The sequence below is a fragment of the Mixophyes fleayi genome, chromosome 2 (genome assembly GCF_038048845.1).
Source record: "Mixophyes fleayi isolate aMixFle1 chromosome 2, aMixFle1.hap1, whole genome shotgun sequence".
NCBI classification, from domain to species: domain Eukaryota; kingdom Metazoa; phylum Chordata; class Amphibia; order Anura; family Limnodynastidae; genus Mixophyes; species Mixophyes fleayi.
In genome coordinates, this window is record NC_134403.1 from 347,079,388 (window position 1) to 347,092,942 (window position 13,555).

The window sequence follows — 13,555 nt, forward strand, 5'->3', positions numbered from 1 at the left end:
CCTCTGTGCCCCCCTCGTTTTTTAACCCCTGTCATGCTGCCCCCTCCCTCATTTTTTAACTTCTCTGTCATGCTGCCCCCTCCCTCATTTTTTAACTTCTCTGTCATGCTGCCCCCCCCCCCCGTTTTTAACCCCTCTATGCCCCCCCTCCGTTTTTTAACCCCTCTGTGCCCCCCTCGTTTTTTAACCCCTGTCATGCTGACCTCCCCTCATTTTTTAACTTCTCTGTCATGCTGCCCCCCGTTTTTATTCCCCTCTATGTCCCCCTCGTTTTTTAACCCCTGTCATGCTGCCCCCTCCCTCATTTTTTAACTTCTCTGTCATGCTGCCCCCCCCCCCCCGTTTTTAACCCCTCTATGCCCCCCTCGTTTTTTAACCCCTGTCATGCTGCCCCCTCCCTCATTTTTTAACTTCTCTGTCATGCTGCTCCCCCCCATTTTTAACCCCCCTATGCCCCCCCTCCTTTTTTAACCCCTGTCTTGCTGCCTCCCCGTTTTTTAACTCCTCCGTGCCCCCCCTCGTTTTCCTCCCTTCACTTACCTTTTCTCCTTTCTTGGTCTTCTCTGCTGCTCTGTGCTCCATTGCTCCAGACTGACTGAATGCTGGGCATGACATGATGACATCACACCCGGCATTCAGACAGTCTGAATGGAGCACAGAGCAGCAGAGAGGAGGGATGCCGGCTCCGCGATCAGGTGAGTATGTTTTTTGGTTTTTTTTTTAAACCAACCTGCTCCCCCCACCAACGACCGAGCCCCCTCCCCCTGCAAAAAAAGAAAGAAAGAAAAAAAACGTTTTTTTTTTTAAAAAAAAGCAGCAGCGCAAGGGCCCGGGCCGGGCCCCCTGACATGCCCGGGCCCGGGTAATAAGTACCCCGCTCCCCCCCCTCTCGGCGGCCCTGCTGTCCAGTGCTGCGGAGTTTTATGGCTCCTTACAAATAAATAATGGTGATGATGATCAATTACAAAAAATGTATTTTTACCAATAGGAATTGAAATTCTAGTGAAATCAGCTTCCACTAGCAAAAAACAAGGTATGTCCCGGAAAATAAGTGTCTATTCTTAGCACAATTCATAGTTATAAAAATAAAATATGCAATACGCATGCACCAGATGACACATGCACATCGTTTACTAATCATCTGGACAGATATGTTAACCTTATTTTGAGGTCCTGAATCTTCTGTGACCTGATATGTTGTTGGTGAAAGAAATAGTTGTCTCGTATCTTATCTCCTGTTTCCCTGTACTTAGCAGATTCACTTTTTCTCTGTCATCAACCTGCCCTGACTTCTAACTTCTACATAATCCTCCTCCCCGTCCTTTCACTCTCCCTGTACCTGCTGACTTGTTTGCTCTATAAACGTCCTCCTACTCTACACTAAAATATCTCTTAATTACTCCTTCTACCTCACATTCCTGCAGCTCTCCTCCTCCTCTCATCTCTTGTTAATGTTACAGTCCACTTATAATGTTCCTTTTATCCATCATCCACTTTGTCCCTACTACCTGTTACCCCGGCTCTTCTCCACCTTCTCTTTAGTTCGTTCCTCTCTTATCTTTCTGACCATTTGACTTTTCTCACTGGTCACAATTGTTTTTGTTATTCATCTCTGTTTTTCTTCCCTCTCTGTCAGGTCCCCTCCTTCATGCCTTTTCATTTTTTCTTCACCCTAGTCCTAACCCTCTTTTTACCTCACTTTCCTCATATTTGGGTTTATTTACTAATAAATGGAGATAGGGTTGGTTTTCTATCGCCACTTATTACTGCCTCCTATCACCATGATTTGCAAATAAAACCATGCAATGCTCAGCTGCCTCGGTGATACTGACTAGGAGCAGTAGGAGTTAACTAACCGCGTCACTGGGCTAGAGCTGAGCATGCATCATCCGGCTAATATTTTCTCCGGTGGGGTCTACCGCTGAAGATAGCACTACTATCACCAGCGGTGACCTTTCATAGATAGAGAGAAGCCCTATCTGCTACAAAAACACTAGTTTTCACCAGAGTTTGATCAGGGCCGGATTAAGGGAATGGAGGCCCCTGGGCTAAGGGGGCTCCCCAAGCGCTTACCTCTTTTTGTTCTCCTGTCACTGTAGTCCTTCTGCGGTGTTCTGTAAGCTCCTCACTGAGGAGATCTCCTGAGAGTGAGACCCATAGTATCACTCTCACGAGATCTCCTCAGTACGGAGATTACTGAGCACCGCGGAAGGACTACAGTGACAGTTCTCAGCAGCACTGATCGGGCCGGGGGCGCCCCCACCCCGGCACCGATCAATAATGTCTCTGAGCACTTTCAAGGGCCTCCTGGTTGCCCGAGTCTTCTGGGCTGGAGCCCAGTTAGAGCTTGGGTTAATCCGGCCCTAAGTTTGATAAATTGGCCCGATGATGTCAGATCTAATACTAACCTAAACTTGTTGGCACTTTCGTTTTCGTTACCCTTTCCTAGAAGGCTCCTAAGAATCTTGTAATCATAACATACAATAAGAATTGGGAGCATCTTAATCTATCCTACTTAAGTAGGGCGAACCTCCTAAACATGGTGTCCTTCCCGAAATTACTGTACCATTTCCAAAAATGATCCTTATTACTAACAAAACAAGATGTACAATCCATCAATTATTTATTTTGCACTTTTAATTGGCGGGAAAAGCAACCCCCATATCAATTTTATTATAGTACAACAAACAAAAGCTAATGGGAGTATCAGTTTTTCAATATAGTTCACTACAGTCACGCGGCGTATTTACGTTACCTTAGAGACTGGTCAACGAACCAAAGCACAAATCTGGCAGTAGAAAAACAGTTTCTTCCAAATTTAAGCTTTAAAGTCTTTCTTCATCTTCATGACTAGGTAATCCCAACGCCCATAATAGACAATTCTCTTTAGTTTCCATCAGTTCCGACTAATCCCATACAAATCCATGGATTTACCTTTTGTAGGAAACCCAGTATTCCAAATTGCCATGATGACTCGTCATTTCAGTACGTGGGAGGCAGACGGGGCTTGCGATCAGTGGGTCAATTACTAGATAAAACGTATAAGAAACCATTTAGGTATACTCTGGCAGGTGAGTTGCTTCAATTTATAGGCCCCCGTGGTTTAGCTTTTATCCAGGTCCAACATTATGCCATAGGTATTACAACCTTCCTTTCTGAGATAGAATGGGGTAATCCTCTGGATGCTTTTCTGACATCTAATCCTCCTCAGAAGAGGGCGATCTCCTTACATTACATTTTTCAGAGAAACCTTCTGGACCATAGCACCATCCAGACTGGTCTTAGGCTGGGTCCACACTACAGGCAAATGCTAACGATACAATAGTTGAAGCAATTGCTGCGCATATTTCATGAGCTGGTAAAATAAAATGCTCTGATCAATATATGTCATTATCAAGCATACATATTATAGATAAGGAAAGCCGGTAAATGCAGTAATTTACCATGATCTCATAACAGTGGTCTATATGATCAGTTTGCAGACGTATGTTGTCAACAATTTATGTGCTAATAAAGTTGGGCATAGCAACATATTAACATGCACTTAATGATGATTGGTTAGTTCCGTGTGACTGACAGCACCTCCTAGCAGTGAGCCGACTGCCCCCGACTTGTATGCAGCGCGTACTGCTGCCCAGAACTGCCTCCGAACCCCTGGACACCAGCTGTCAAACGTGAAGTAAATAGCTAAATTGTCATTACAATTCTCCAGAGTGCATGCGCACTGCAGAACTGGAACGACACTGTTCCATCGTTGAACGAGAACTTTGGTTCAGTTTAAAAATCTTGTTCAACAATATTATGTGCTTTGGAACGATAATTGTTCCTCTCTACTTGGCACACACTACTGTGATATCGGCCCAATCAGTCGTTTATCGTCTGATTGGCCCGATAATCGTCTGCGAACACAGTAGTGTGTAGACAGCCTTAGTCAGTGGCTATCGTATTTCCCTGAATTAAATATCGACATACAACTCAAAAGTCATAGTTCATCCATTAAACTACTTCCCGCCTCCACGTATGTTCAAATTAACATTTATCACAGAAGCTCTCACATATCTCACCTCATTGCAGGTCTCTCTGATAGCTCTAGTTGTCTGGAATGTGGTGATTTATTTCATTACTTCTGGGCCTGCTCCATTGTAAAGGGCTTCTGGATCCACAAGTGCAGAGTCATTATAGCGAATTAGTGAATTATTTGCGCTTTAATGGGCAATTTTGGGTAATTTACCACAAGGTGTGCGAACCTCCAAGGGAAGGTTCACAAACCTTGGTAGAGGCAAATACAGTAGAGCAATTTAAACGTGCATGGGATAGACATAAGTATATCCTTACAAAGAACTAAGGATCAAACATAACCATAAATTAAAATATGGGCAGTCTAGATGGGCCAAGTGGTTCTTATTTGCTGTCAAATTCTATGTTTCTAGGAAGCAAAAAAAATACTAATGGCGATTTCGGCAGCAGCCAGAAAATGTGTTCTCCACATGCGGATCCAGAATTCACTTGCACCTGAACTTTTTAGGGAGAAATGTTTTTCGTTATGATGATGAACTGATTGGATGCATCCCTTCAGAAAGTAAAACATACTCAAAAGCTTTTTTGATTTTTGGGAAAGCTACATTAATACACTGCAAATTTCACTGAGGGAACAAATTTGGGGGTGCCTCCACCACACCATTTGGTACAAAACCAGGGTATTTTTGCAGGACCCTCACATGTCTCTATTAATTATACTTGCCTTGTCCCCCTTCTGGTCCCCCTGCATCTCAGTCAATAACACACTAGCTCATAGGAACTGCTTTTTTGATACTTTAACTGACTTGCAATCGTTAATGTTTGGAATACTTTGTTATATACCTATTTTAGGCACAAATTGTAGAGATAATATTTTCGCAATATTGCCATTGAAACAGTTTAAGAAATTGTTATCTCCACTTCACATTTCTTGTCCAATTCCTTTTCTTGTTGCACGTCGCCTTCTAATGAACCTTTATTCTGTCTTTGAACTTCTTCAATAAGAAATGTAAATAAAAAAGAAAAAAGCCGAATCCTTATGCATCTTACCAGAAAGTGGTCTTTATACTATCCGTTTTTAACACACCCACTAATTTACATAGCCACTCCCAAAACCTGCTCTGCTCTCCTCTTACAATGCTTTTACATAGCGGATTAGAGTTTCCCTGGAAATTTTTCCAAATGTTGGTAACCGTCCCTTCCTTGTCTCATGTTTTCAGCCCAGTCTCAGAATCGCTTCTCTATATTTTTTCCCAGCAGAGATATCTAAATATGTCTTGTCATCCTTATCATCCAGCTGTTTGTTCCTAAACATGCTTATCAATCTATCGCTGTGTACGTGTTGCTGACATTTTCTGCTCTCAGACTCCAGCTATTTCCCATCTTATTTGATCCCTGTGCCAGCTTATACTTTTGACAATTATAGTAATGTTTTTAGTTTAGTCTCAGAAGCACATAGCCAAAAAAAGTGAAATCGTTTGTGGTATGACCAATTTAACATGATTTAAAATATGTCTACTGGAAAAATCACTGGGATGCTGTTCCACTAGAAATTGGATAATGCGTTTTGAAAAATTAGATAGACTAATGCGCTGACCTGTGTGGGTAGGGAGTCTATGTATGTCCTACAAAACACGGTGTCCTCCACCTAGTGATACTAGAAAAAATAATACTTATCTGATGGTAGCCATGGAACATAGTGGATGGTCCTGTTGATGGACGTCTGGGGTAGTGGTGTTCTCTAGTATTGTGACGATTAGCTGCTGTAGATGCTAGAATTTAGAGAGATACGTGTGGGTACTTTTACAGAGAACTCACTGAGGAAGTCATGCACAGTGGTGAAACGCGTTTAGTTTTACACACAGTTTGAATATTTTTTCCCATATTTTTAGATGTTTGTTTATTTTTATTATTTTATCTTTTATTTGATTATGTGTTTATGCTTTACTGTATTTGATTCACTTTAGAGAACATCCTTTCATTTTTTTCACTAATTACATAATATTACGCATCTAAATAACATATCATAACTATCTACATCCTAACCCTCCATCCTGTTTTCCATTTGCACCTCCTGCCACATAAACACTATTTGCTTACTGTACAACTTCTAGCACCCAACTTGGAACTACCAAACATTCATTTTCTTACTTAGCTCTCATTATTACCTATCATCATCTACACATCTCCTCAACCTGTCTGGACTTCAGTCTTCACATACATAGGTCTAAATTGGGCTCTATACTACTGATATCACAATAATCGTACTTGCTACCATCCAGGCGCGGGATGGCAGATGTCTGCCCGGGGGGGGGCGCACAGGCGGCCGCATCCCATGACACGGATAAAAACCGGCGATATTGCTTCCGAGGGGCGGCCGGCTGCTACCAGCCGGCGCTAACAGCTGTGATTTTGAGCGGCCCGGGGGGCAGATGCCTCCCTGTCCCCCAGCCCAGCCCGCCCCTGCTACCATCTCTTTGCCTATAATTATTCTTACGACATACCTCTATTTAATCTAACCCTTTATACACATCCTTTTCCCATTCAAATTTACTATCTATATTTGCCACTCATACATCACACCCGTACCTTATTCCTCCTTCCTATTCTACCCCTATTGTCACCCAACATCACTCATTCCTTTACTTTACAAAACTAGACCTTCTTCCAACACACCTGTCTGTATTTATTTTTTACTTTCCAGGACCCATAAACATCCCTTTACCTGCTAGCAACTAACATCCCAAACCACCAGCATCTAATCATCAGAAACAAACCTACAGATCACTACTATCCCAGATGTCAATCATCAAAACCACCCACCGTGCTTGATAACTACAATCAGATAAATATCTTGAAAAATAAAGCAATGTTGTTGATCTCACCCATATTAAAAACACAAATATTGTTCTCTGTGTAAATATTTATGTTTATATATTAGTTATATGTGTATGTTATACCTACATTTACTCAACATTTATAGAAAAATAAACATAATACAGTGATACAAATGCTAATACATATGGTATATATTAAGTTTAAAGTAAAAATCAAGTATTGTCTCAATTTAACATAATTTTATCATCATGCTCAGCTGTCACAGTGAAAACTATCCAGAGACATAAGGGGTACTTTTCACTCTGAAGCCCCCTTTCAGCTTTACTGAACATGTGTGGGAGCTCGACAAATGTGCCATTGCTATTACAAAAAAAGAAATATATATATATATATATATATATATATATATATATATTTTTAATCATGTATAGGTATCTTATACACTTATCAGCCACAACATTAAGACCACTTGTCTATTAGTGTGTAGGTCTCCCTCGTGCCGCCAAAACAGCTCTGACCAGTCGAGGCATGGACTCTACAAGACCTCTGAAGGTGTCCTGTGGTATCTGGCACCAAGACGGTAGCAGGAGATCCTTTCCAGTCCTGTAAGTTGTGAGGTGGGGCCTTCATGGCTCTGACTTCACAGCACATCCCACAGATGCTCGATAGAATTGAGATCTGGGGAATTTGGAGGACAAGTCAACACCTTGAACTTTTTGCCATGTTACTCAAACCATTCTTGAACATTTTTTGCAGTGTGGCAAGCTGCATTATCCTGCTAAAAGAGGCCACTGCCTTAAGGGAATATCGTTGCCATGATGGGGTGTACTTGGTCTACAAAAAATGTTTAGGTAGGTGGTATGTGTAACATCCACATGAATGCCAAGACCCAATGTTTCCTAGCAGAACATTGCCCGGAGCATTATACTGCCTCCACCGGCTTGCCTTCTTCCTATATTGCATCCTGGTGCCATCTCTTCACCAGGTAAACAACGCACACTCACACTCACCCAGCTGTCCAACTGATGTAAAATAAAACGTAATTCATCAAACCAGGTGACCTTTTTCTGTTGCTCAATGGCCCAGTTCTGGCGCTCACAAACCCATTGTAGGCACTTTCAGTGGTGGACAGAGGTTAGCATTGGCACTATGACCAGTCTGCAGCTACACAGCCCATATATAGCAAGCTGCTATGCACTGTGTGTTCTGACACCTTTCTATCATAGTCAGCATTAACTTTTTAAGCAATTTGTGCTACAGTAGCTCTTGCGTGGGATTGCATCACATGGACTAGCCTTCGATCCCCACGCGCATCAATGAACCTGGGGCACCCATGACCCTGTCGCCAGTTCAGTGGGTATCCTTCTTTATGCCTCTCTTGGAAGCTACTAACCACTGCATATTGGGAACACCCCACAAGACCTGTTGTTTTGGAGATGCTCTGAGCCAGTCGTTTAGCCTTCACAAATTGGCCCTTGTCATGAACTGCATACTGTTGATGCCTCTTTTTCATTGCATTAAAACCTTTTTCACATGTTAAGACTTATTACTGTACATAAATAAATAAAACCACAGACACCAGTAAATTTTGACAATAAAGGTCACGGTTTATTAAAACAAGCCATGGTGACGGAGAAGGCAAATTACGAGTCAACTACAACTAATAGCAGAAACCAAGCAGTGTATGGCCAACAGGCACTAACCACTGGTCCCAGGATATAATCCTTTAATTGGTTTGATTGGCTGGTGTTACATCTGGTGTCGGAGTGACTACACCCCTTCTGGACTCACAATGACGTACCCAAACAAAGCAGGTCAATGGATACCCCACAAAAAAGGACCAGAGCGGCTTTACTTTGAAAGGGGCAGTGACCTGCGGCCAATCAGAAGTAGCACCGTATAAATTAGTCGCTGGCTGAAAATTCCTTCCTGCCGAACTGTGCTGCCCTGTACGGAGGGAAAGAAAATTGTTAAACACAGACATACAATTGTAAATACTGCAGAGACACATAAACGGAGGGAGAAATTTCCTGCAGCAAAAAGAAACCCAGCAATCACTTGGAGTAGATGTTATAGAGAAGCGGAAGGCCCTCCCCATGGATACTATTGGCTGGAAGATGCAGTGGAATTTAACCCCGAATAGGTAAGCACATGACACTCGTACAGACATAAGCGTTTGAATGCGTACGGCTTATGGCCTCTCTTGTCAAAGTCGCTAGGATCCTTACGCATGCCCATTTTTCCTGCTTCCAACACATCAACGTCAAGTACTGACAGTTCACTTGCTGCCTAATATATGCCACCCATTGACAGGTGCCACTGTAACAAGATAATCAATGTAATTCACTTCACTTGTCAGTGGTTTAAATGTTGCGGCTGATTGGTTTATAAAGTAAAGAAAGCTATTAATTTCCCTACTGAGAAAAATAATTGATTTCATCCAGTGATCAAAGTGGGAATTTAGCCGTACTGGTATGGAATGTTTAAATGAATGGCTTGGGGCCTGGGGGCTGCCTAGGCCCCAAGAAGCTTTAGGGATTTTGATAGTGTAAAATAAGTTTTAGATGCATTTTAATACTATATAGTATAATATAAAGCATATTAAATGATGTAAGGCTATCCACCCTGTGTCCCCCACCTCTCCTGTGTCCCTCAACCTCTTATGTCTCCTTAGTGTACTTACATTTTTCCTCATATATATCCATAACAATATAATATAACTTTCCATAATATCTCCCCCGGGTTTCTTCAATTCTCCCTTATATCTTCCATGTTACCCTTTATCTTTCTTTTATCTGTTTCCTTTCTCTGTCCCTATCTGCCATTATCTTCATAGTAGGTAACCCCCTCTCTCCCTCCCCACCTTCTCCTCTGTGCCTCAATTCCTGCTTCTCGCACTTCTCCTTTACCCCCTTCTATCTATCACTATTCCTGATCCTATAATTCCCTCTCACTAGTGAATTCTGAATCGGCAATATATGATATATGTTTCGTTTTTTCACATTTTTTGTTCCGTAACTTTTTATTTGATTTTTAAACCAAACTAAAAATCTCGTTCAATGATGGAACGATGTCGTGCCGATTCTGCAGTGTGTATGTACTCAGGACCGGCAGTGTCCATAGATCTCTATGGAGTGTCAACCTGATCGTGAATTTTATTTTTTCAGCCGTTGGTAAAATTATTGTTACGGTTCAGGCACCTTAGTCAGTATTTTCGCAGGCTTACCTAGGGCGCGGAGTCTAACGGCCTTCCGGTCTTCACCAAGAACCACCACAAGGTAGGATGGGTTTTGCTGCCGAAGAACCGCAGGTCGTGGCCCCCAGGTTAGCCTACTGACGTAAGGGAGAAGGTTCTAAGTGATGGATAGTCAACAGGCAATATGACAAGGTGATGCTAATACAGGCACTAACCGTGAATTCCAGGGTCTGAAGGTCTGAAGCGGAAGCCGGCTCAATGAATGGTATCTGTAGTAAGCCTTAGCAGGAGATGAGTCCAGAGAAGTAGAACACAGCCGGGTCGGTACACAGGAGATCGTCAGATATACGGTGCCAGGGGAAAATCCGGAGAATAGCCAAGAACACAGCCAAGTCGGTACACGGAATGGTCAGTCCAATACACAGTGCCAGGGATATAGCCAAAGAATAGTCAGGTCACAGCCAGGTTGGTACACAGGAATCTGAGGAAATACAGGAGCACACAGGGAGCAGGATCACAGGAGTCAGGTACACAGGGAGAGGTAGCCAGGAACAGGAAACACATTGCTCTGACACAGATAGCGTGTCAGAGCAGGGAATATGTAGTTTTTGAATTCCCCGCCCAGAGTCACATGACCCCTTCTGCGAGAACCCGGAAGTGCAGCAGCGCGATTAGAGGGAGCGCTCACCGCTGAAGATGACAAGCTGCCAGACCCGACAGCGCAGTGGAGCGGGGAACAGGTAAGATCCTAACAATTGTTAACTATATCGCATCAGGAGAAATTTTCTGTAAAGTGTACCCAGCTTTAAAGGGAGAGAGACTAGGTAAGACAGCGGCAATGCGATTTGGGAAAGGGAAAGAGGCAATGAAGAGGCAGATGAAGTGTCAGGGGCAGTGTGAACAGTGACAATATTAGAGGCCAGTGGAAGTCATTAATTCAGCTTTAACAATCCCGACAAAACTTATAGCAATGTAAAAATTGTGATTACTATAAAGCCGACTAGCAGTAAATACAGACTTACCTTATAACTAACATCCAACATTAATTGCCACCAATAGTAAAATGCGACTTTGTAAAATGTCTCCATCAAGAAATGACGTCAATTACAATGGCCAGAGTGAGATTTAAGACGGCAATGGGCGGATCTGCCGCCTGGATTACATTATACAGGCGGCAGGTCCAACGGGAAAAACAACAACATGGCAGCCACCTCCCCTTCCCATAGAGGCTAGAGCCCAGCGCTGACTAGCCTGGGACTGGTTTACAATATGACAGGGGGACCCCACCCCGCTGGTTTCCCTGTTATACTGGGAACAGGACCAGCTTGTGCAGCCTGGGGTTGGCTTCGTTCCACAATAGTTCTCTTGTGGACTCCACGTTCAAGTAGAAACTAACTCAGACTCTATAACGCTGCAGATGGTTAAGGATTTTAGGATGGGACCGTGCAGATTGATTTCTTAAAATGTATTTATTTATTACATTTTATAGGTACCAGTCAAGCAGCTTGGCTAAGGAGAGAAATCCCCTAGCTGTTTGATGAAACTGGGGAAATAATAACTTGCTATTTGAGCAATCTCAGCTATCATAATGAGGTCTAAAATATTTCAGATTTGTATTTTAGGTATTGGCTTATGTTTTGGGAAACAGTTATTTCATACATTGTACAGTTTGTACCTTGGCAAGGTCTCAAAGTTATATGGTTTGATGTCCTTTGTTGCTCTGGAAAACACAGCTCTTTCTTCTCCCAACTGATCCAAGCAGAGAATCTTTTTGTTACTTGCCCCATTTATATACCCTGGGAGGGAGTACCAGGGAGCAGCACCTGTCAGCCATCTTGTGGAGGTCAGCAGATTCACTGGGACCTGTTGATTAGCACATGAGCTCCCAGCAGCAGCATCTGTCAGCCATCTTGTGAAGGTCAGGAGATTCACTGGGACCTACAGATTAGCAAAGCAGCCACTAGTAGCTGCACCTGTCAGCCATCTTGTGAAGGTCAGCAGATTCACTGGGACCTGCAGATTAGCACAGCAGGAACACAGGATACGTCCCTACTTTTCATTTCTATATGCTGGATGCAGTACTCAGTATCTGTTTAAATTCTGTATTTTATTCAGTATCTGTTCTTCAAAGGACAATATGCACCTGTTTCATTTATACTGTACCCAAACGGTTAATTAAACTAAAAGACAAAACTTAAGAATAATATTTTTGTTTGAAAAAGCATATTACATTCCACATAACAATGCCATAACAATGTTTATTTGATTTACTGGAAATGAATTGACTTCTCATTCTAGAATTTATTTAATGTTTCACAAAAGTATGCAAATAATGCAACTGGCCATGAATCCAAGCCACTTTCTGGTGCTACATTTCCATGGCGACTGCAATAGATTCATTGAAGACACATTGTAACATTTGAAGAGCACCTTAATTACAGTCTTCACATCCCAATTTGCATTGGCCAAATGGTTTTCAAAAATAGCAAAAAACAGGATTTTTGCACTTAACAAAATCTAAAAACAACAAAATGAATTGGCAGAAAAAAAATGTAGTCCCTTATACAAAAAACAACCCAGAATATTTCAATGTAAGTATAGGCAGAACCATAAATCTTTTGTGTGGAAGGCCTTTATAATAATCTCAATTTCTATTGAAAGCAGGGTCACTCTGACCGAAGTTGCATTTGTCAGGGCTATACTCGTTCTGCCCACAAGCAACACATAGAAGCAGCCTAATGATTAAGTGATGGTGTTTTTTGGCTTTCTTACTTTTTGTAGGTTAGAATGACCTTGTGTGGCAAAATTAAGTAAATTTATACAGCGCCCTGCAAACTTAAGGTGGTTTTTCGTGTTTGCCTATTGCAGCACAAAGAAGTGCTGTATTGTATTGCGGTGTCAGAAGACAGACCCCAGATTGGGGGTAGGTAATAGTTATGTTTTTATGTATCCCTAAGTTTTCATGACCTCTCATGTTAAAAGTGACATTACATGCTACTGCAATGCATGGTCATCAAGCTTACATTAGACATTACTGTTTCATATGAATACACTTATATCAGATATGAACATCCCGTCCGTATCTAGAAACCCGGATATCAACATAAAGTAAAGTTGTCACATCTCCAATTTTCATCCAAACAGCCTGTTTGCCGGAATTTCAGATAATTGGAACTCATAAACTAATGCATGGCTAAATAAAAGTGTAATATGTGTCTGCACATTTCACAAACGACAAGAAGACATCTATAAATACTGAAATATATAACAGTAACGGGTCATGCCAACTGGTGTTCATTTCTTGTGTTTTACTAGATTTTTTTAATGCTCGTACCTATAAATGAGTCTGACAATAGAAGTCATTGTTTCTAATGTCACCGTACCCACACGCGTTCTGGTGCGTTGCATTTTTAAAACACATTTCGTTCTATGCATATTCATATCACTATCCATTTACTGTAGAGATGAGCGCACTCGGATTTTCTGAATCCGAGCCCACCCGAA